Source organism: Portunus trituberculatus, chromosome 8, assembly GCF_017591435.1.
Source record: "Portunus trituberculatus isolate SZX2019 chromosome 8, ASM1759143v1, whole genome shotgun sequence".
NCBI classification, from domain to species: Eukaryota; Metazoa; Arthropoda; class Malacostraca; order Decapoda; family Portunidae; genus Portunus; species Portunus trituberculatus.
The window spans coordinates 1,059,526-1,080,000 of NC_059262.1; the positions used below are offsets into that span (position 1 = coordinate 1,059,526).

The following is a 20,475-nucleotide window of genomic DNA, read 5'->3' on the forward strand; positions in this document are numbered from 1 at the left end:
TAGGTCTAACAGTCCCCACTGCACCAGTGTTGTGTTCGTGTAAATATTTGGCCAACTCTGGACTCGTGTACCAGTTATCGGTGTACAAGATATGGCCTTTTTCCAGATAATCTTTCATGAGCTCTTCTACCACTGAGCCTGAGAGTCCAAGAGGATGTTTTTTTTTACATTGTCTATGTTACTGCCTGAATGGATGCATATATTCACCATAATTCCGGTTTCAGAGTCACATAGCACATACATTTTCACTCCAAATCGATGTCGTTTTGATGGTATGTACTGTTTCAATTTTAGTCTCCCTTTGAAGAGCATGAGCGACTCATCTATAACCATATTTTGAAATGGATTGATGAAATTTTGTAGCACTGGTCTGATTTTCCAGAGTGGATCAGCACATTTATCACTAGCAAAATGAAGATTTCTCAGTCAGTATATTGCTATATCCGTCTCTAGTCGTAGATCTTGCAAATATTGGCATAAATAGCACGTCCCCCCGTTCCAATAATCATATCGAACAGGTTTTCTAGAATGAACCATGAGCAAAGTCAAAGCAATGAACGCCAGTTCATCATCTCATCATATCTACCCATTCCTTCTTGTGAGTGAGAGAGCACATCATAGCTTTCTGCACACTTGGCATGATATCTGTTTGTCTGTCACTATAGGATAGGCATGATATCTGTTTGTCTGTCACTATAGGATAGTCACAATCGTGTTGTACTTCTGGAAATTCATCAGTAATTCCAACACGCTCTCCAGTAAATAAAGGCATGGTTGGACTAGTCCTCACCATCAGTCCACTGAAAATTGCCTTCATGTGCGGCAGCACCTCTTCCTCTGCTACTCCCATGTGATCTCTTCTTCTTACACGTGAGGCACGCCTTCGCGTACATGGCGCACGAGCTCTAACGTGTCCTCCTGAGGTAGATGGACGCTCTAAAATTTCTTCATCTGTGCCATCACTGCTTTCTTCAGTCTCTATCACATAATCACTGTCTTCACTTTCATCGGTCTCCAGATAATCATTGTCTTCACTTTCACTAAAATCCACATCACTCCCAAATGACATGTATATAACACTATCCATCTCGTCGTTGTGTTATCTCCCCTCATGCAGAGGGGACGTTCCACCCGCAGTGTCATGGGGGTTGCCAGATGTCTCCTCCAAGATGGAAAGATGTGAGCCTAAACCGAGAGGGAGGTGCCTACAAACCATACGTTGACAGCTTTATTTGTCACACTAATACACATTATGTGCTATAAAAACCGTTATGATCATTGTAAACACAATGTCTGTTTAATGAATCCAGGATACTAAATCTTCATGATATATACCTGCAAACAAGCCTATTTGTACACAAAGCTACATACACAAGCACTTTGCACCACGGCCCCATAATATCGCCCATAGACCCAAACAGTTGTGTGTGTAACCATCCTTGCATGCAAGCCCTTCCTCACGCTTTTTTACAACTTTCCCTGTATCTCGGCTCACGTATTCCTGGCCGGTGTTCCGTTTGGTTTTCGCCACAATTCTCTTCCACTCACTAGGGCTGGGGCCTGTTTTGTGTCGTAATAACCCCGCTTCGGCACTCCCTTCACCACTGTTAGAAGCCTTAACACAGTATCTACTGACCAACGTTATAAAAAAAACAAAGTTATTAATCACGGGGTTTGCGGAAACAATAGCGTAGACTGGCTTGGCTGGTGGCGGGCCGCGGGCAGCTGGGGATGCACGGCAGACAGTGATTGGCCGAGGCAGAGCTATGCGGTACGCTACGCAGCAAGGGATTGGTCACTCAGCTTGTCACTTATCTCCCCTCGTGAAGGCTGGGTTGATGCATGACGGATGGAGCAACAGTACGGAGAAAAGTTAATGTTACGTTATGGGATTTTTGACCATGAAGGCGTTGGCGCTTACTCCTAAGTTTGGTACCGCTGGAAAGCTGAGACTGGCGAAGACAGTGCTATACATAACTCAATTTCGTCTATGGTGGCGCTTAACTCCCTCCGTCACGCAACGCCTCATATACAGAAATGTTTCCATTTTATACGATTATATAGTACATTTATGTATTAACATTTAAGTTGCATTGATGCACCACTCGTCATGCCTATATCTTACTTACTCTACAGGCCATACTAAAGCCTCGGCTTATTGGACCTGACTGCACAATCAGGATTTATATGTACTTTCATTGATTATGTATGTATTTGCATAACCAAAATAAACAACAAAATAATCAATCAATCTCTCTTTCGGATCCACAGTATGTCTACAAACCACAGTTGGTCACCACAGCTGGGGCACAATATGGTGATCATCTCTCCCTCCTGTGGCTGGTGATTGGTCTTACTCCTCTGCTCTCATGTTCCAGGTCCAGTTAATGACGGACTTACTTTTGCCTCCTGAGTGGCGTCCTCCATCCTGCCGGCTTTTCTTGGGGGATCATCTTGTCTGCTTCATCAGGTCACCGTTACCTGTGGAGGCACACTGAGCATCTGAGCATCAAGAAACATGCAGGCTACTGGCATTGTGGTTGTTACTCCAATAAACATGACAGAACCAACACAGTACGAGATTTGAGACCTCCATATTTGTATCTTTATAATGAAGGAAATAATGACAAAATGCTACACAAAACTCATCCATCAGTCCTCTACTTGCAGCTGAAGCCTCTTGTTCTGCTTCCCCCAAAGGTAATAGTTCTCAACACTCCCTCTACAAGGTCCCACTCAGCCTCAGAATACCTAGACACATTCACATTCCATCAAGATAATACAGGTGGAAGAATTCATTTTGAGTTCACAATGTGGTTGTTTCTTCATGGCACTACCATACACAAATAGAAGTAGTGGTATGATGAATATTTACCTGAACAAGATGGTGCTATGAGGCAGTGAACAAGATTGAATGGAAGATGTGAGCAGGTACGTCCTCACTGTGGTGCTGAGCTGCTGTTGTCTTGCACTATCACTGCCTTGGATCTGCTCACCACCTTCCTTTCCATCTTCTCCACCATATCACACCACCATCATACTTCAGAACAATTTTTATCACATCACTATTTACTCTGGAAAAAAAAAAAAAAAAAAAAAAAAAAAGCATTTTCAACTCCTTGATTAAATGCTACTATTAACTTCCATGTCAAACAATCTAACAAACCTAGACTGTGTAGGACAAATAAAAAAAGTTACCAAGACACCGCGACCAGTGGAGTCTTGGACACGTAGGGAAGGAGTGCTGCAGTGACATCAACACACACCACAGCAGGTGTCGGTGTTGTATGTGGCAATGCTGGTGAAGGGAGATTTCAACACTTGATTCCTTCTGCTGCACTGAAGCTGCCACCCACTTGACTAACAACATTCTTGCAAAACTGCTCCTCTCTGTTAGTAATGATTCTCTTCTAACACCAAACCTCTCGAAGCAGAGATCTTCACACTGCAAATATGATATATGGTAAATGTGCTGCTTCATTCAATACTTGCATTTCCTTCACCCCTCTCTTGCAAGCAACAAATACCAAACTCCTTATCTCTGTGGCCTTTCAAGTGTACAAAGTTAACTGTCAAAACTGAAGCTGTCATCAAACCAAGTTTTTAATCTATGACAGGACAGCTATTGGAGAGCAGTCTGTTGCTAATACCAGTCAAGTTTTCATCAGGAGAAATATAAACAGAGAAACTTAAGACCAAGAGGAAAATATAAAATAGTAATAATAATAGTAATAACAATCAATCAATCTATCAACATAGCAGGCCAGCATTCCCACACACTTTCAGCTCCATCAACCCCTAGTGGAAAGAAACTGTCTCGTGGACCATGTTACCCACAGCACATACTGGTCCACCCCCTGCCCTTTCATAAAGTGTTTCCTGCCTCACAGCTAATTTTGAGAAAACAACACACGCTTGGTACTTAACTGGGCCTTTACACCAATGACCCCATCAACACTTCCTACTTCCTTCATCCAGTGCAGCTGCTGATCACAAATACTTGAAACAATGTCTCTTGCACCTGTCAACAATTCAGTCTTACCTACATCCTTCCACCACCTTCCTCCCTCGCCAATCTACAATACACATCTCTCTACTTACAGCATTCCCTTTCCTCACTTCCTCTCCCTGACATTACTGATAGACAACACTGATGAGCCCTCCAGGGGTGGAATGCACGAAGCTTTAACAACAGGCTAGTGACGAGCGTTGTTTGTAAACAACGTCGTACGAAAACGGCATACTTGAATCCCTAAAATGCAAATAAATTGTGTACTAAAAAATTGTCATGGAAATATTTCTGTACAAAAATCAAATAAATAATGTTGAGAAGCAAGTGGTTTCATGGTGCGCCTGGCAGCACAGTCACGGGTCTGGTGCCGTGTTCTGATGTAATTTCTTACTGAGATACTTACCTTCACCACCACAAGACGGATTTTCTGGTATGGAATGAACATACAATTCACTTAAAAGATTAAATATGATAAATAAAGCAAAAAAATTTTGCCGTACAAGGAGGGGGCATGGGCCTATCAATAAGACACCTGCAGTGAAAGGGTTAAGTAATGACATCAATGAGTAAATACATAAAGAAACCACATACAAGCAACATACATTTGATGGCTCATAAGACTCACCTTAAAAAAAAAAAAAAAAAAAAGTCTTGGGAAATGATACTGCATCCTATGAGGGCAAGGTTCAGTATTGAGGCAGTGGTTGGTGGTCAGTCTATGGCAAAACAGAGGCTATAAAATCAAACCCCAGACATCTCCGCAAATGTAAACAGAGTGATGATTGGTACTACACCACTAAACACCTCTTTCTTCATGGTAACAATATATATTAGGTCATACTTAACGGTAATTCAGAGAATGACACCAGTCAGGAAGAATTTCCATACATCATATGAACCAAAGCAAAACACACAGTTGACGATCTTGATCTTGACACGGGCAAGTGTCAAGATCAGCAGTGTGATGCTGTTACTAAGTGAGGTAAAACACTTTCATACAATTAAAATTGCCCTTATAATTTAACATTTTTACCTTACATACATGTAAAAAGAATGATGAAAAAGGAAAGAAAAGTTATGATTAAATTTATTAGGGCTGTAGTCTCTCATAGAGTGTTAATGCCATGTGCCGGGTACATGTTTACATCTCACAACAAGATTGGTACGTAGGCTACTGGCAAATATTAAAGCTTTTAAATGGGATCTAATAATTATCTAAATGCATGTGAGAATCTTCAAATATCCAGTGAAATCCTCCATTTCATATTCAGAGCTTAAATCTGCTCATTTACCTTTCTTTTCATTTCAATGTCTGCCAAAACTGGGTGCATCTTATTAGCCCATACTTCTTATGAGCCATCAAATACCATATATGCAAAACAACTAGTAACAAATGTTACTTTTTTGTCGCCAAATTCTTCGCAGACTAATATTAGTTCTAAAGTTTACAAAAGACTTTACAGTAAACCAGCAACAAAGTCCCTCTTTTCTCTTCCATCCACTTTAGGTAGATCAATTGCTTTATATATACCATCACTGCTACCAATCTCAACAACTTCCTTTTGCATGTACGTATTGTTCTTCTTGCGGATTTTCAAGAGAAATGTTATGCAGAACACAACATGCTTTGACTATTTGCATAGCCTTTTCCACATCAGCATCAATGTACTGAAGGCACCTGAAACGGCCCTGTAACCAATCAAATGTATTTTCAATAACCACCCTAGTTGTGAATGTTTGGTGTTGTGTTTCCTTTGTGTATGTCATAACCCGGCCCTCAAAATCTTTCTAGAGTGTTAACAGAAAGGTTGAGTCCCCAATGATGTGGTGTGATGCTGAAGGAAATAATTGCCTCAGTTGTGACACAATTGTTTGGCCAAGAGTGCTGCAACTGTACACTCTGTTATCATGTGCAGACCCTGGAAACCCACCATCAATAATAAGTGAATTTTATACTGTGGTCACAGACTGCCAGGAGTGTAATGCTGTGCCTATCATTTCCATCTATGTAGCCAGCTTGTGCATCACTTGGTGCTTTTATTTCAATATGACTCCCATCCACAGCAGTGATCACTCCAGGAAAACCTGCCACTGACTTGAATTCATTTTCAATACCAGTGGTCTCATGAAGTGTTGGCCATTTGATAAATGTGTCTGCCTCTGCACAGATTATCTCTAAGAATCTGTGCACACCTCTGAAGACAACTTCCTGAATAACCAAATAATTCACCAATTTTCCTAAAGCTACATTTTGTCCCCAAATACCACCAAGACACCAAGACACACTCTTCATTAATTTTGATAATGCATGAAATCCTCCTGAATACCTTGTCTGGTGTGCTGCATCAACAAGGCTTACAAGATCTCAGAAGGTCTGCTTTGTAACTCTTGCATTCTTGAAAAAATTGATGTTTTTGTCTTGCAGCAGGTGCTCAGCAAACCCGCCCTGTCTGGTATGATCCAATCTGTGGGACAAGAAATGTTCAGTTCATTATTCTAACATTGTGGCAGATGAGGGACAGGAACAAGTAACATATCTTTGTACAAATGATTAATGGAAAGATAAGGCATCAAATCAAGTTAGTCCAAGGGTTTTTTTCTTTTTTCCATGTAAAGGAATTTATGGACTAAAGAAGGTATTTTGGTTAACTCTATCTGAAAGCCCACCCAACTGACATTTGTGAACTGTTACCCTGAATGGAGGCCCTTTCTACTGTAACCCAAACAGTAGGTATGCTCCATGGAGCATACCTACTGTTCACCTCTTGGATTCATTTTCAAACTTCGTGTTTTATTATACCAATATAAAAAATTTATGTAAGTTCCTTTTGGTTTAAATAATAGGTTTTAATTACATATTTTAGGTTTATTTTTGTATTGGGATAGCATATAGAGAATCAAAATGGATATCAAGCCATCCCAACTTTGCTCCACTAGTCTCGGGAAAGTTCTAGTTATCTGGAGCGGATGTCCCTTGTTCCGTGTATCACAGGCCAGTGTGATACCACCTTTACTGGCCTCCTACCGAGCAGGACTCAGCCCTCTCACCAGGCAGTGTACTTTAGCAACATCTGTGCACCTTGAGGAAAACTTTGTGTAAATATGTAACCGAAAAACCCTGGTGAGGTGTGTGTAAAAGCTTAACATATGTGTTTGTTCACCACAGGGGTTCCAGCACCATGGGATGTTCACCCCTACAGTACCTTAAGGTCTGAGCAGTATTAAGTTAGGGATCTTACTGAACCCCAAGTCAATCTGATCCACTACAGGCAGACCCAGATAAGATTTCAGCGGTGCTACGGCTTGGGTGACACTGGATAGATGGGCTAGAGAGTCTCATGTGTGTGTGTGTGTGTGGGAGGGGTTACTGAAAGCACCAGTGGTTGTACACAGTGAAGAAATATTTGTAATGTACAGGGGTTCTCTCTTAACACGCCGGAAAGGGACAGAGAAAATGTGTACACATATCGAAAATGCACTAACTGAATAATGGAACCCTATGTTATAAACAAGATTGGGACTGGGACCCACCACGACTGACCCCTGAGACCACCCCATAAGGGCCCCCATATCAATCATTCCTACACTGTTTTCTTTATGGCATCTTTACAATTCACCATATTATGCACTGTGGACTCATTTAAGAGAGTAAAATCTGCCTACTTCACAAAGCTTCTCACCTGCCTCAACCTTGGCTGTGATGTCTAGTTTCTCTTGAAGTGAAAACATTTTACGTTTCTTGATAATCTATACCTGTAACACCTTTCTCTTTCATATTCTTGGAAGGAGCCATATTCACAAACCTAGAAAAACCACAAATATTACGTATCACCAACCTACAAAGGTCAAAATTATCATAATGCTTAGCAAACGTGAAACATAAAACTGCAACAGAGGCAAGCTGGAACAACATGGCTGGACCAAAACATAAACACGGCGCTGAACTGTCTCGTTGGTTCTTTGTTATGTAATGTTTAATTCATATATTTTGACATTTAATTATTATTTTTGTTGATAAAATATAATTTCTAAATATTTAATTTATTTTACTGGTCTTTGTCAGAAAAAATAATATTATAGCAAATATATTTTGTTCTCAAATGAAAGTTTCTTTTGCCAAGTGCACATAGTCAGAAATTTTGCACATTGTACAAGAGATGGATACAAAGTGAGGGTGTGCACTGAGCTGAAAACACATTACCTGAGGTGCACACTAAAAGAGGTCCTCTGTAGTAAAATACCTGTGAAACACCAGCAAGTTGTGTTGTAGTTCTTCTAGTGGGCAGAGGCACGTTGGGTCAATTAAAGGATTAGCCTAAGGTTCATGTGTTCCCTTCAGGACTAGCCAAACCATACCACCCAACACAGTGCTTTACTTGTTTCTATTATAGGCCCTCTGTTTGCCTTTTCTTCTAAAAAGTAGTTACATACATTGTACATAAATCTTTTCTTTGGGCTGTGAAGTGGTGAAGCACGAGTTGTGGCGCTTTCTTCCTTCTCAGCAGGCAGCCGGCTAGGTGAGGAATGAACGACCTTGTCACCTTTGACCAGCCTTCACTCTGACCTCTGACCTGCACTGGCAACATCTGACAAAACTGGAACGGCAATGCTGCCATGTCGTGTTAAGTATGATAATTGCTTTTACTGCAAAGATCAGTACATTCATAACAGTAAAACAAGATCCTAACCTCATTTGAATCTAAGAAAGTATTTTATGGTAGATGAAATGCATTAAGAATTAGTAAACAGTAGACGAATGAGACCGAGCGATGTGTGTTGGGGCGGATTTGGCACAGTAGTGGACAGGGGGACGACCACACTCAACACGCCTCCATCCAGTAAAAAGACCATATTGCTCCAGTCCCTGAGCTTGGCCCTGTAGGATACTGTGACTCACCACCTGTGTGCAGCACGCAACCATTAACCTCCGGTTGCCTTAGACTGCTCGCTACTGCTATCACCTCGTGTAGTGACTCAGACCACTACACTATCCTCGGACTATGGCCACGATTCGAACCCATGCATTTGATGACTGCTCGGACTCCAAAGCGGTTTACAGTCCATTCGCCCCAATGACGATGCACCCCAAGTCCATTCACTCCAGAAGTTAGGGTGAATCTATTTCATCAGTAATTGATGTGCCCCAACTGCCCAAATATTGAGCTGTTGTGTCCCAACTCCATTTCCTAAAAGTTTGTTAGCTTTTGCCTAGTCATCATGATCAAAGAACTTATAATTAAGAAAAGAATATTACACACTGGATGTAATAATAATAATAGTTTTAAAATTTATAAAAAAAAACCTGTAGTACATACTTGTCAAAAGTGTTTATTGCATTCATACATCATGAGTGTGTATTGTTTTGCATCAAATGTAGTATTTCAAAAACATTAAAGGAGACAAAACAAGATAAAAAGAGTAGCAAGATACAAAATAGGAACATTCAGCAAGTAGTTGCTTTAGTGTCAGATCTCCATTGGTGTGCGTACCTCTCCCAGCAATTACACAGGCAGACTTGGAGTGTCCTATATGATTTTCAATGAATCTGCTTGATTTTCTTGTCAGACACCAACCTCAGTGTCCTATCAATACCCTGTGCTTCTTCTTTTAGAAGCATTGTTAGGACATAAAATTGTAATTGGTTCTTTCCCACTTTACTGTCAAGGCAGTTGTGCCTCCCTTCAACATCTTTACTGGTCCTCACATTGAGCTTGTACACACTCCAGGTAGCCGGGGAAAAGATAGTGGATGTGATCCACTGTTTGCGAATGTACACAACAACAGAAATTAAGTTAGGGGTAAGCGCTGTGTTTGACATTAGCTCGTCAAATGTTGCAATGACATCCTCACAATCCTCACATGGCAGGTATGGAAGTGCAAGCAACTTTCTGATGAATTTGTCTTGGCAATAAGCAACTTGCAAGCCATGGGCCTTCACTTGTTGCCACACTCCAGGGATCCAGTGAAATCTGCAGCCCTGGATCGTCAATGATAAGACTCACCACATCGCATGGTCTTAATTGACAGTCACACATTCCACAGCAACAGTATTGGCTAAATCCACAATACTTTGCAGCACATATTTATAGTCTGTCTCTTTTCTTACAGGGAGACACGAGACTGAATAGGAGAGGGACCCGTTTAATAGTCTCCAGATTTCATAAATGCATGAATAGAAAAAAGTTGGTAAAATAGCTTTTGCACAACTTTTGAATGTTGAATACATAAACCAGAGTTGCTGGTCACCCAGCCAGTCTTCCCCATTACGGAGCGAGCTCAGAGCTCATAGACCGATCTTCGGGTTGGACTGAGACTACATCAACACAACACACACCGGGAAAGCGAGGCCACAACCCCTCCAGTTAAATCCCTTACCTATTTATTGCTAGGTGAACACACCCCACACATTAAAAGACTTGCCCATTTGCCTCGCCGCTTACCGGGACTCGAACCCGGGCCTCTCAATTATGAGTCGAGCGTGCTAACCACTGTGTGTGTGTGTGTGTGTGTGTGTGTGTGTGTGTGTGTGTGTGTGTGTGTGTGTGTGTGTGTGTGTGTATAGTGTAGGATAACAGTGAATGATGCAGACTATCATTGTGTGTGCTGGACGATGGCAATGTACCTTCACACACTATTATTGCAGGTGGTGATAATGGTGGCAGGCAAGGATGCACACTATCAAGTGAGCTTGATGATTGCAGTGGTATAACATCATCACTCACATCTAGAAATGAAGGGATGACAAGCAATAATATTACCTCTCCATGTGTGTGTGTGTGTGTGTGTGTGTGTGTGTGTGTGTGTGTGTGTGTGTGTGTGTGTGTGTGTGTGTGTGTGTGTATTTACCTAGTTGTATTTACCTAGTTGTAGTTTTACAGGGCCTGGGCTTTATGCTCATGTGGCCTCGTCTCCATATCTACACTCATCCAATCTTACTTTAAAAGTGTGCACACTCGTTGCAGACACTACTTCTTCATTTAAACTGTTCCACGTCTCAATACAAAAACAATGCACCAATGCACGGGTATGTTAGCAGCTCAGTCGCCATGATGGATGTGTGGCTACAAACAATATTTGTACTCCAAATTAACCTCATTTGGCTGGTTCGAATTGGTTGCAAATTTGGCTGGTTCAAATTGGTTGAAAATATTCATTCAACCAATGATGTGAAATTAATTGGGTAAACCTAGAGAATACAGTATTTGCATGAGTTGAAATTATTTGTTCCCCCACAGCATATAGCAAGTTAAGAGAATGCATGTATTACATCTTTACCTTGCTATATAGTATTTATGGATGGATGCTCACAGCTGTATCTAATACTGCTAATATAAATGCTCAAACACAAAGCCATTCATACCCTCTCCTCATGTAAGTGTGGGTAGGCAAAGGAAGTGTAGGGTCGGTTAAAAGATTATGTTAAGTTAGGTTAGTTTAAAGTAATCAGAATACCTAAGTTGGGTTAGACATCCACAATCTTTTATGTATTTGTAACTGACTGAGGGATCGAGGGATGGAGCAAAATCTGCCGACCAACCAGGTTATGCATTTAGGTAAAGACAACACAAACTTTAAGGTGGTAATTCGATGACTCGATATCAATATCGGTTTTTTGGCTCTCCCATTGCTATTTTTTCACCGAATTCAATAATATTTATACACAAGGTGTACGTTTATGGTGTACGTCTTCAGTGTTAATTTGGTACACAAATGTGGCGTAGTTTTTTTTGCAATAAATTTTTTTTCGGCGATAAGAAAATAATTCAAAATACCATTATAAAATCAAAACTAATAACAGTGTGGCAATTTCCTCTTAACCACATATAATATACATAACAACAAATAAATGTTAGCATCGGCATACACATAACCTATGTTATAACAATTTCATTACACGCCAAATTGTTACCTTTTTTTCATCAAAATTTGAGTTTATAAGCCTGTTGTAAATTTATTTGAGTGAGTTCATGCATTATCATGCTAGCATTTGTTAAGATGAGGTTGTTGATCATTTTGCTGCAAAAATTTTTGAAATTGACCAATTACTGAAAAAGTTATTCAACAGTATATGCTGAAAAACTGAAAGTCGAGAAAACGCATTTTCTGTGAACATCTTCAAAACCCCCACATAACTCGCTTCCTCACTCGGGGCAACGGTTTCCTAGCAGGTGGGCTTTAAGATAGGAGGTACCCTAAAAAGTATCCCCTTTAGCCCATAAATTCCCGTGAAAAGCCCACATGGTATAAAAAAAAAAAAAATAACTCACTCCAATATGTACCAAACTCAGATATGTACTTACATAATCCCTTGACAACTGCTTGGAGGCTGGTAGTGGCTGTTTAGATAGTTTCAGGCCATGTTACATCATGGCCTTACACGTGGCATTGTCACAATTTGGGAACCCAACACGTGTAAAATACGATCAACAGGTAGGCTGCACGCACGCACTCCCTAAGGCTGTATCGATTGGTACTGAGGAGTAGCGTCTTCCTCACCCTCACTGCCTGATACTAAACTATCGTACATCACGCAAAAATAAATAAAACAGCTCAAAAAAATAATAAATACAAGCAAAACAAAGACTAGAAGAAAAAGGGGCGTATGCACGCTTGGGTATTGAAAGGGCCGGCCCTTTAAACCCGCCATTACCAGGTAAGCAGTGCGTTATGTGCCTGGCAACTTCGGCCATGGCTTCCCTCTCCAGAGACAAACCCAAGTACCAAGTTTCCAAATTTTCAATTTTTTTGACCAAATTAATGAATTTCCACCTTAACTATGAGATGGAGGGATGTTGGCTAGAGGCAGTAGAGGAAGGAAAGGATTTAGGAGTAGTGATAGACAGGACTATGAAATTTTCAAAGCAATGTTTAGAAGCAAGAAATAGGGCAAATAGGATCCTGGGTTTTATAAATAGAAATGTTAGTCATAAAAGTAAGGAAGTGGTGCGTAGCTTATATAATTCCTATGTTAGGCCCCATTTAGTGTATTGCATACAGGCCTGGTCACCCCACTATAGGCAGGATATCAACATGTTAGAAGCAGTTCAGAGAAGAGCAACTAGGATGATACCAGCATTAAAGCGCCTGGAGTATAGAGATAGATTAAAGGAATTAAACATGTTTTCATTTGAGAGGAGATGTATAAGAGGATATGATAGAGTTATTTAAAATGTTCTCAGATACAAACTACATAGATGTGAGATCTTTCTTTACCTTAGAGGAGGAAGTAGGACTAGAAATCATGGCAGGAAGATTAGAAAGCAAGGCTGCAGGTTAGATATAAGAAAATATTTCTTTAGTCATAGGGTGGTAGACTTCTGGAATGCATTGCCAGAGACGGTTGTAAATAGCACTAGTTTGACAATGTTTAAAACAGATTAGATAAGCACTTAAATTTATTAGATTTATAATTATGTATAGCGCTGCATGATAGTTTTATAAGAAATTTACTATAGTTAAACAAGACATGATCCCCATGTATGGGGACCACAAATTGTAGAGGATTTCGCTGTAGGACTTACCCCTGTTAATGGGCCAAATATTTAGAATTAGTATATAATGTATTGTGTACTTGTAAGTGTATCTTTAAGTACTGATGACGAGGTCGCTGTGCGACTGATACAGGATAACCTAGATGGGCCCTGGTGGCCCTTTGTTATCCTATTATTTATGTTATATGTTATGTTATGTTATATGTTTTAAATAATTTAGAATAAATGTCATCAATATGTTAGGATTTTTTTTTTTTTCGCTTCAGCCTAGTATGGCCACAGAATTTTTCTAGAACTGCAAAATTTGGTCTATTTTAGCTTTCCCACCTAAAAGCCTACTTTCCCAAGAGGTCCCCAGTTGTTGGTGTGAGGAAGGGAGGAAGGCATTGTTATGCTTTTTATTTTATCCAGTAATTGATGATCTTGATTGATATGCAAAAAGAAAAAAAGTCAATTTGCAGTTTAACCCATCCATGGGATCTGGTATGCGATTTTTTTTTTTTTTTTTTTTTTTCCTGGTGAGAAATGTAGTGATATGATTGATGGTACGTGGCATGAATATTTTTCATGTTAAAACTTTTTTCAACTCCAATTTATGCCTAACTCTCATTCCCAACGATCTTGGGGGATCCATAGGAGCTTTAGCTTGTAGTGGGAAGGGCATTAAATTGTGTTATATGCGTTATAAGAAAAGTCTGAAATCAACATATCACATCAAAACTGAAACAACTCTGATGGCAGGGAGGGGAGGTGGACGTGGCGGCCCAGCTGTGTAAACAAACTAACAGCTGGACCGCCGCGTTCACCCGCCATCAAAGTATTTTCAGAGTTTTCTATGTGACTTTGTTGATTTCTGACTTCTTTTGCAATCCCCATTACTTCATGTAAACCTCCCCCCACCCAAAGAAAAATCCCATTTCCCATGGATCCCCCAAGATCGCTGGGAATGAGAGGAAGGTTAAACAAGCCAACACTGACTGGCGGCTCCACAAATCCCGCTCAGGATTTCAAGACTCAAACTCACCAGGGCCTTCTTACAAAAAACAAACCAGCTCCATCGCATATAGCTTGAACGCATTACCACCACATACTGCACCTTTGGGGCACTAGAGGCTGTGACACAGCCTGCACGACCCTAACAAGTCACCAAGAAGAGGTAGGCTTAAGTTGGAGTTCAAAACTCACAACTCGAAAAATATTCATTTGGGATGGAAATGCCACATACCATCGATCATTTCAATACATTTTTCACCCAGAAAAACATGAGTCACAGATTCCAGATTATAAGGTTGTGTGAAACTGCAAACTGACCAAGCAAAACACTCCATGGGGCATTTGTCATCTGCGGTGCAGGTTCCTGGCCTCGGCCTCGGCCACGGCCACGTGTTTCTCCGTGCAAGTCAAGTGCAGGAGTTTATAGGTGGCGTTGGTAGACCCAAAATTAATCTTCCTGGCTAACGATTTTGTGGGGAAGTTCGGAACATTAACATAAAAGTTGAGATCAGTATTCAGTTAACTTACCTTTCAGTCGCAACCAAAACAGCTGATTAGCGCTGCTCCACCATCTGATGCTGCCGCGCCGAACACTCTCCATAGATGGCGAGCGAACGTGGAACACTCATAAAGGAATCCACAACGGCACCGCTGGTGAAGAATTTAGGAAGCAGTTCCATTATCTTGCTTAAATCCGGCGATGAGCGTGGAGAATCAGACGAGTCCCGAGAGTACCTGCCTGCTTCCGCCATCTTGACAGTTGTGGTGGTGAGTGCAGTGCCCTGGCAGTGCTGGAAGCTCAGTTGCGAATTTTACCCTAAATACACCCTTACCATTACCCTGTTTGCTTTAAAATTATCATGTTTGTTAAAAAAAATATTTATCAAAGATAATTTATATGTATGTAAACGTAAGAAACATTACCATGTTTGTTAAAAAAAATATTTATCAAAGATCATTTATATGTATGTAAACGTAAGAAACATTACCATGATATGTAAGATGATATAATATTAGGCTGAAATGAAATGGTTACCGTGATAGTACTCGAATTACCCTAAAACAAAGTAATTACTCTGCACCTGACACCACTGCGTCAGTGGAGAGTCAGCTGATACATACCACAGGAGGGAGGGAGCGTTTTGGCGAGCACGCCAAACTCCAGTTGAAGTCAACTCAAATAACAGCGAAAACGCTGTTTTTATTTAAGAAGAAGAAGAAGAAGAAGTAGTAGTGGTAGTAGTAGTAGTAGTAGTAGTAGTAGTAGTAACAGTAGTAGTAGTTTGCATTTGTTCTCAGACATGTAATAGTTTTTCACAGTTGAATGATTCCCTTGTTACTTTTGGATCTCTCTCTCTCTCTCTCTCTCTCTCTCTCTCTCTCTATTACACCTCCATTTCAGACTCTTCCAGGTATTTCTTGCCTCCCTCCATGACACTATAAGCTGGGTCGTTCTGGCACCTGCACCACCAATGGCGAGGGAAAGAATAGGACCACAAAACCAGAGAAATACTTCCTGCCACCGCCTCAGAGTTGTCAGGAGTCAACAATGGTTGAGTGACACTGACTGACAGTAACTGAGTGAATGACCGTGAGTGGAGACTGCAGAGAGTCACGCGGCGCCTCCCAGAACAGCCTTGCTGTAAGGATTGTTTTACTTTCCTCCATCTTGTACGCCTTTATTAGCCACGTGAAATTAATAAAAGTACATTATAATTCATATGTATTTGATGCATGTGTATTTTTAGGCATGATAAGTTAATTTTATTTAACAAATATCTACAATGCACGTAGCTTGTCACGGGATTGAATAGGTGACTATCAAGGAGGTTAGATTCAACCTCTTTGGTGACTATGCTATTTATATATATATATATATATATATATATATATATATATATATATATATATATATATATATATATATATATATATATACCACTGAATGATTAATTCTTACCTAGAATGATATATTCATTGAAAGAAACATAATATTACAAAATTCCACGTCCTATCAGAGAAGACCAACCCTTTAGGAAGTCAACAGGTCACGTAGGGACGTCACAGAACGCCTGACTTCTAAAATCTTCCTAAGATTTCTGCTTGGGGCAAAGAAAACTTAGTAGTGTTCAATGCTTCAAAAACTCAATTCCTTCATCTATCAACTCGACACAACTTTCCAGACAACTTTTCCTGCTCTACTGCCCACGCTTCCACTCCCACGTACCGCACTGTATTACGTTCTCAGCTCTCTGCCCTGGGCATCACAACACTCGACCTGCCCATCCCTCCCGGCAACCTGCTGTCCTTCGCCTTACCTGTGCCTTCTTGAGGAAGGCCGGCCAGCTATCGCGCATATGATATCCACACAGGACTACTCCAGAACTCATAAGGATCTAAAGATCTTCGCGGCCTTAACAACAACAACAACAACAACTTCCAGACAACTATCCCCTCTTCCTCAGTGACACTCAACTGTCTCCCTCTTCCACACTAAATATCCTCGGTCTGTCCTTTACTCATAATCTTAACTGCCAACTTCACATTTCATCTCTTGCTAAAACAGCTTCCATGAAATTAGGCGTTCTGCGGCGTCCCCGCCAGTTTTTCTCGCTCATCCAACTGCTAACTCTACAAGGGCCTTATCCGTCCCTGTATGGAGGAGTAGTAGCCTACTCTTCGCATGTTTTTTTTTTTTTTTTTTTGGGGGCGGTGGGGGTGTTCCACTCATACAGTTTTGTTAGATATGGTGGAATCAAAAGCTTTTCATCTCATCAACTCTCCTCCCCTGACTGACCGTCTTCAGCATTTCTCTCAACCCCGGGGTGTTGCACATCTCTATCCTTTATCGCTATTTTCATGCTAACTGTTCTACTGATCTTGCTAACTGCATGCCTCCCTTCCTCCTATTATATACACACACACACACACACACACACACACACACACATTATATATATATATATATATATATATATATATATATATATATATATATATATATATATATATATATATATGTGTGTGTGTGTGTGTGTGTGTGTGATAGCTCTCCCATCACATCGGTTTGTGCTTCCTGTTTGAGTGATTGTCAGTTCCTTGGCGCAGCGGTGAAAGTCTTTTTACTTCACGCTCCAGCAGCTTGTCAGTCGTTGAGTGTCTTCCTTTTCGTATGATTTAATTACCGTTCTATGCTCAAACTTATGGTCAGGGACGAATTTTGTTATGGGCAATGTGGGCGACCGCCCAGGGCACGAACGCCCTTCCCGCCCTCCACCCCCGCCCCAAAAAAAAAAAAAAAAAAAATCACCAGTTTTCTACACTAATACCGCTAACTTCCACGTCAAGTGGTGGGTGGGGCGCCCCTACTATCACATCAACTTACTGCTGAGTCATGTATGCAGGTTGTGTGTCAAAAGAAAAGGCAAGAAAGGGGGGGCGGGGTATCAACTTTCGCCTGTGATCTCACTCTCAGGTGGTGTTCGGCGGTGGGTTTTGGTTTGGGCTTTGGGGCTGGCAGAGGGCGTCCGATGGAGAGTTCGCCCCGGGCGTAAAAGTAGCCAGGGCCCCCTCTGTTTATGGTCTCTAAAGCAAAACCTTACAGCAAGACACCACAGTAGCTTGACCAGTATACAACCTAACGAAATTCAAAGTTAGCAAGACAAAAGACTTTTTTTAACAACGACAACCTTGTATAATTTCTTCTTCCATGATATTCTACCATTTCCACATAATATAAAGTTCAAATATTGTTATTTTAGGAGCTCTCTCTCTCTCTCTCTCTCTCTCTCTCTCTCTCTCTCTCTCTCTCTCTCTCTCTCTCATGCAAGAAGGAAACTCCCCCGGGGCAGCCAGTAATGAATGAGGGGCGGCAAGTTTGAGTCACCGTTTTATTCCATGGTAAGGACCACTTGACCAGTCTGGTGAAGGAATTATGTACAAACACACCAATTGAGATAATTGTACAAAAAAATTACATTATATACAAAAGAAGAAACATACATTACACCACAAAAGAAAAGAAAATAATTAAGAAAAGTTATACAGGTGATTAAGAAGTTATATACTGTATAGTCAGCATATCAAAACTACTAATAATTATAACCTCATTCACACGTGGCACATAAAAACAGTAGGAAGTTAAATAAAGTTAATAAAAATACATATAAAAAGTGTCGCCTTGAAAACCACAACTAACATTCGTATAAAATCACAACAAACACTGGTTCAAAATAATAACTTCACTCTTTTCAAGTTTTCTGAAATACAAAATATCAATTATCAATGATCTACATTTAATTTGTGAGAACTTAAAGCTTGTCCTGCTTGTAATTAATTATTGCAGAAGATACTCCATTACCTGACATTGTGCATACATTACTTAATTCACATAGTACTTACATTCACCTCTCTCTCTCTCTCTCTCTGGTTACTTTTGATTATTCACAATATCTCAGAATATTTTTAAAATTATGTTGGTAGAGAATATACTTTGATTCATTCACTCACCCTATCTCCCCCCCCCCCACACACACATTTACACAATGTGGTTGAGCACTATAATCACAAATCACAATTCACAACACTGTACCTCTTCCTCCACACACACACACACACACACACACACACACACACACAGTCCTATCCAGTGAAATATTAGCACATGGGAATGAAATGACTTAGGATCAGCTGCCCCTTCCAGTATAATTAGACAGGGAATGGGGGCATTGGATCCTCTCTGCATCCCTCCCACCATCACAGGGACACTGGGCATTCTGCTTCTCTTTACCTCCCTCCCAGCAGCAAGAGAGAATAAATAATGTATTCAGATCCTCCTCCTTTCCCTCCTGGCAACATTAAATAAGGGTAGGGTATTCAGATCCTTCTCTCCTTCCCAGCAGTGTTAAACAAGGCATTCTGATTCCCCTCTTATCTCCTGCCATTAAATAAAGAATAAGGTGTTCAGATCCTCCTTCCCTCCCTCCTGGCAGCAGTATAGAAGGGTAGGGCATTCAGATCCCCTCTCCATCCATCCCAGCAGTGATAGATACAGCATTCTGATTCCCCTCTATCTCTTGTCCTCAATAAGTGATGAGGTGTTGAGATTCCCTAGCAACTCATGAGGGTGGTGCTGCCTTGGAGGATGAGTGAGCAAGGTACAGCTTCAGGTCAGATCAGGTCAGGTCAGGCAAGATAAGGCACACAAGGGTCACAACACGAGCATCTTCCTGTTGGTGCTTCTGAATAAGTTTCTGGTTAAGGTCACTCTTTGTGCCTTACAGAAGTTGAGTTTTCTTTTTATGGAAGACAGTTGGCCTCTGAAACAAGGCACTCACTTCACGGTGACTTCAGGGAGAGGTCAGGCACTTCTGGGAGCTCACTAATAACAAGAATGAACCTTTTTTTCAAACACGTAAAAAAAGGTCACTCTCTTCTTTGGGTGAATTGGTTTGAAGAAAAATACAATCTATCACCTTTGAAGAACTCAAAAAAAAAAAAAATAAATAAATAAAAAATCGCTTATTTTTTCATTAAGCAATACAAATCTTGATGTGTTTGATGACTTAAAAAGAATACTTGACCATTTCTCTCTCCTGGAGCAACTCTTGTGGGAGTAACCTAAACAAACATCACAGTGGACAAAACAATAAAAGAAAATGTCACTTTTCCTATGAGTACAAGAGAGAGAGAACAAAAATGATCTATAAATAAATAGAGTGACTTTTCTTTTTAGTTCAGAAAGATGTCACTTCCATGAGTCAAGGGCATGCTGGCTATGAACAAATAAGTAAACTAAACCTTTCAAAGAATACAGAAAAAAGAAGAAAAACTGATTAAACAAAAGCCACCAATCAACAAATAACACATTTCTTCTTTTAGTTCATAAAAAAACTAAATTTCCAGGAACCAAGATTGCTCCACCTAATAATAGATAAAAGAGCTAGATTCTCCTAAAGATACAGGTGAAAAAGAAGAAAA

The 20,475-nt window shown here is 40.5% G+C and overlaps 1 protein-coding gene and 1 long non-coding RNA gene across 2 annotated transcripts in view; both read right to left on the reverse strand.

Moving 5' to 3' along the window:
- Positions 1-1,051: 1,051 nt before the first annotated feature.
- Positions 1,052-15,243, reverse strand: LOC123501094. Its single transcript, XR_006673556.1, has 4 exons — positions 15,025-15,243; positions 6,340-6,477; positions 3,199-3,445; positions 1,052-2,481 (listed from the first exon to the last, which is right to left on the reverse strand). It is a non-coding gene; the product is annotated as an uncharacterized LOC123501094 (long non-coding RNA).
- Positions 15,244-18,372: 3,129 nt separating this feature from the next.
- LOC123501073 (mucin-5AC-like) overlaps positions 18,373-20,475 on the reverse strand; it is a 44,396-nt gene continuing 42,293 nt past the window's right edge. Inside the window, 1 exon segment of the mRNA XM_045249655.1 lies at positions 18,373-20,475. This exon segment is cut by the window's right edge and continues 590 nt beyond it. The gene's annotated coding sequence lies outside the window, so the exon portion shown is untranslated.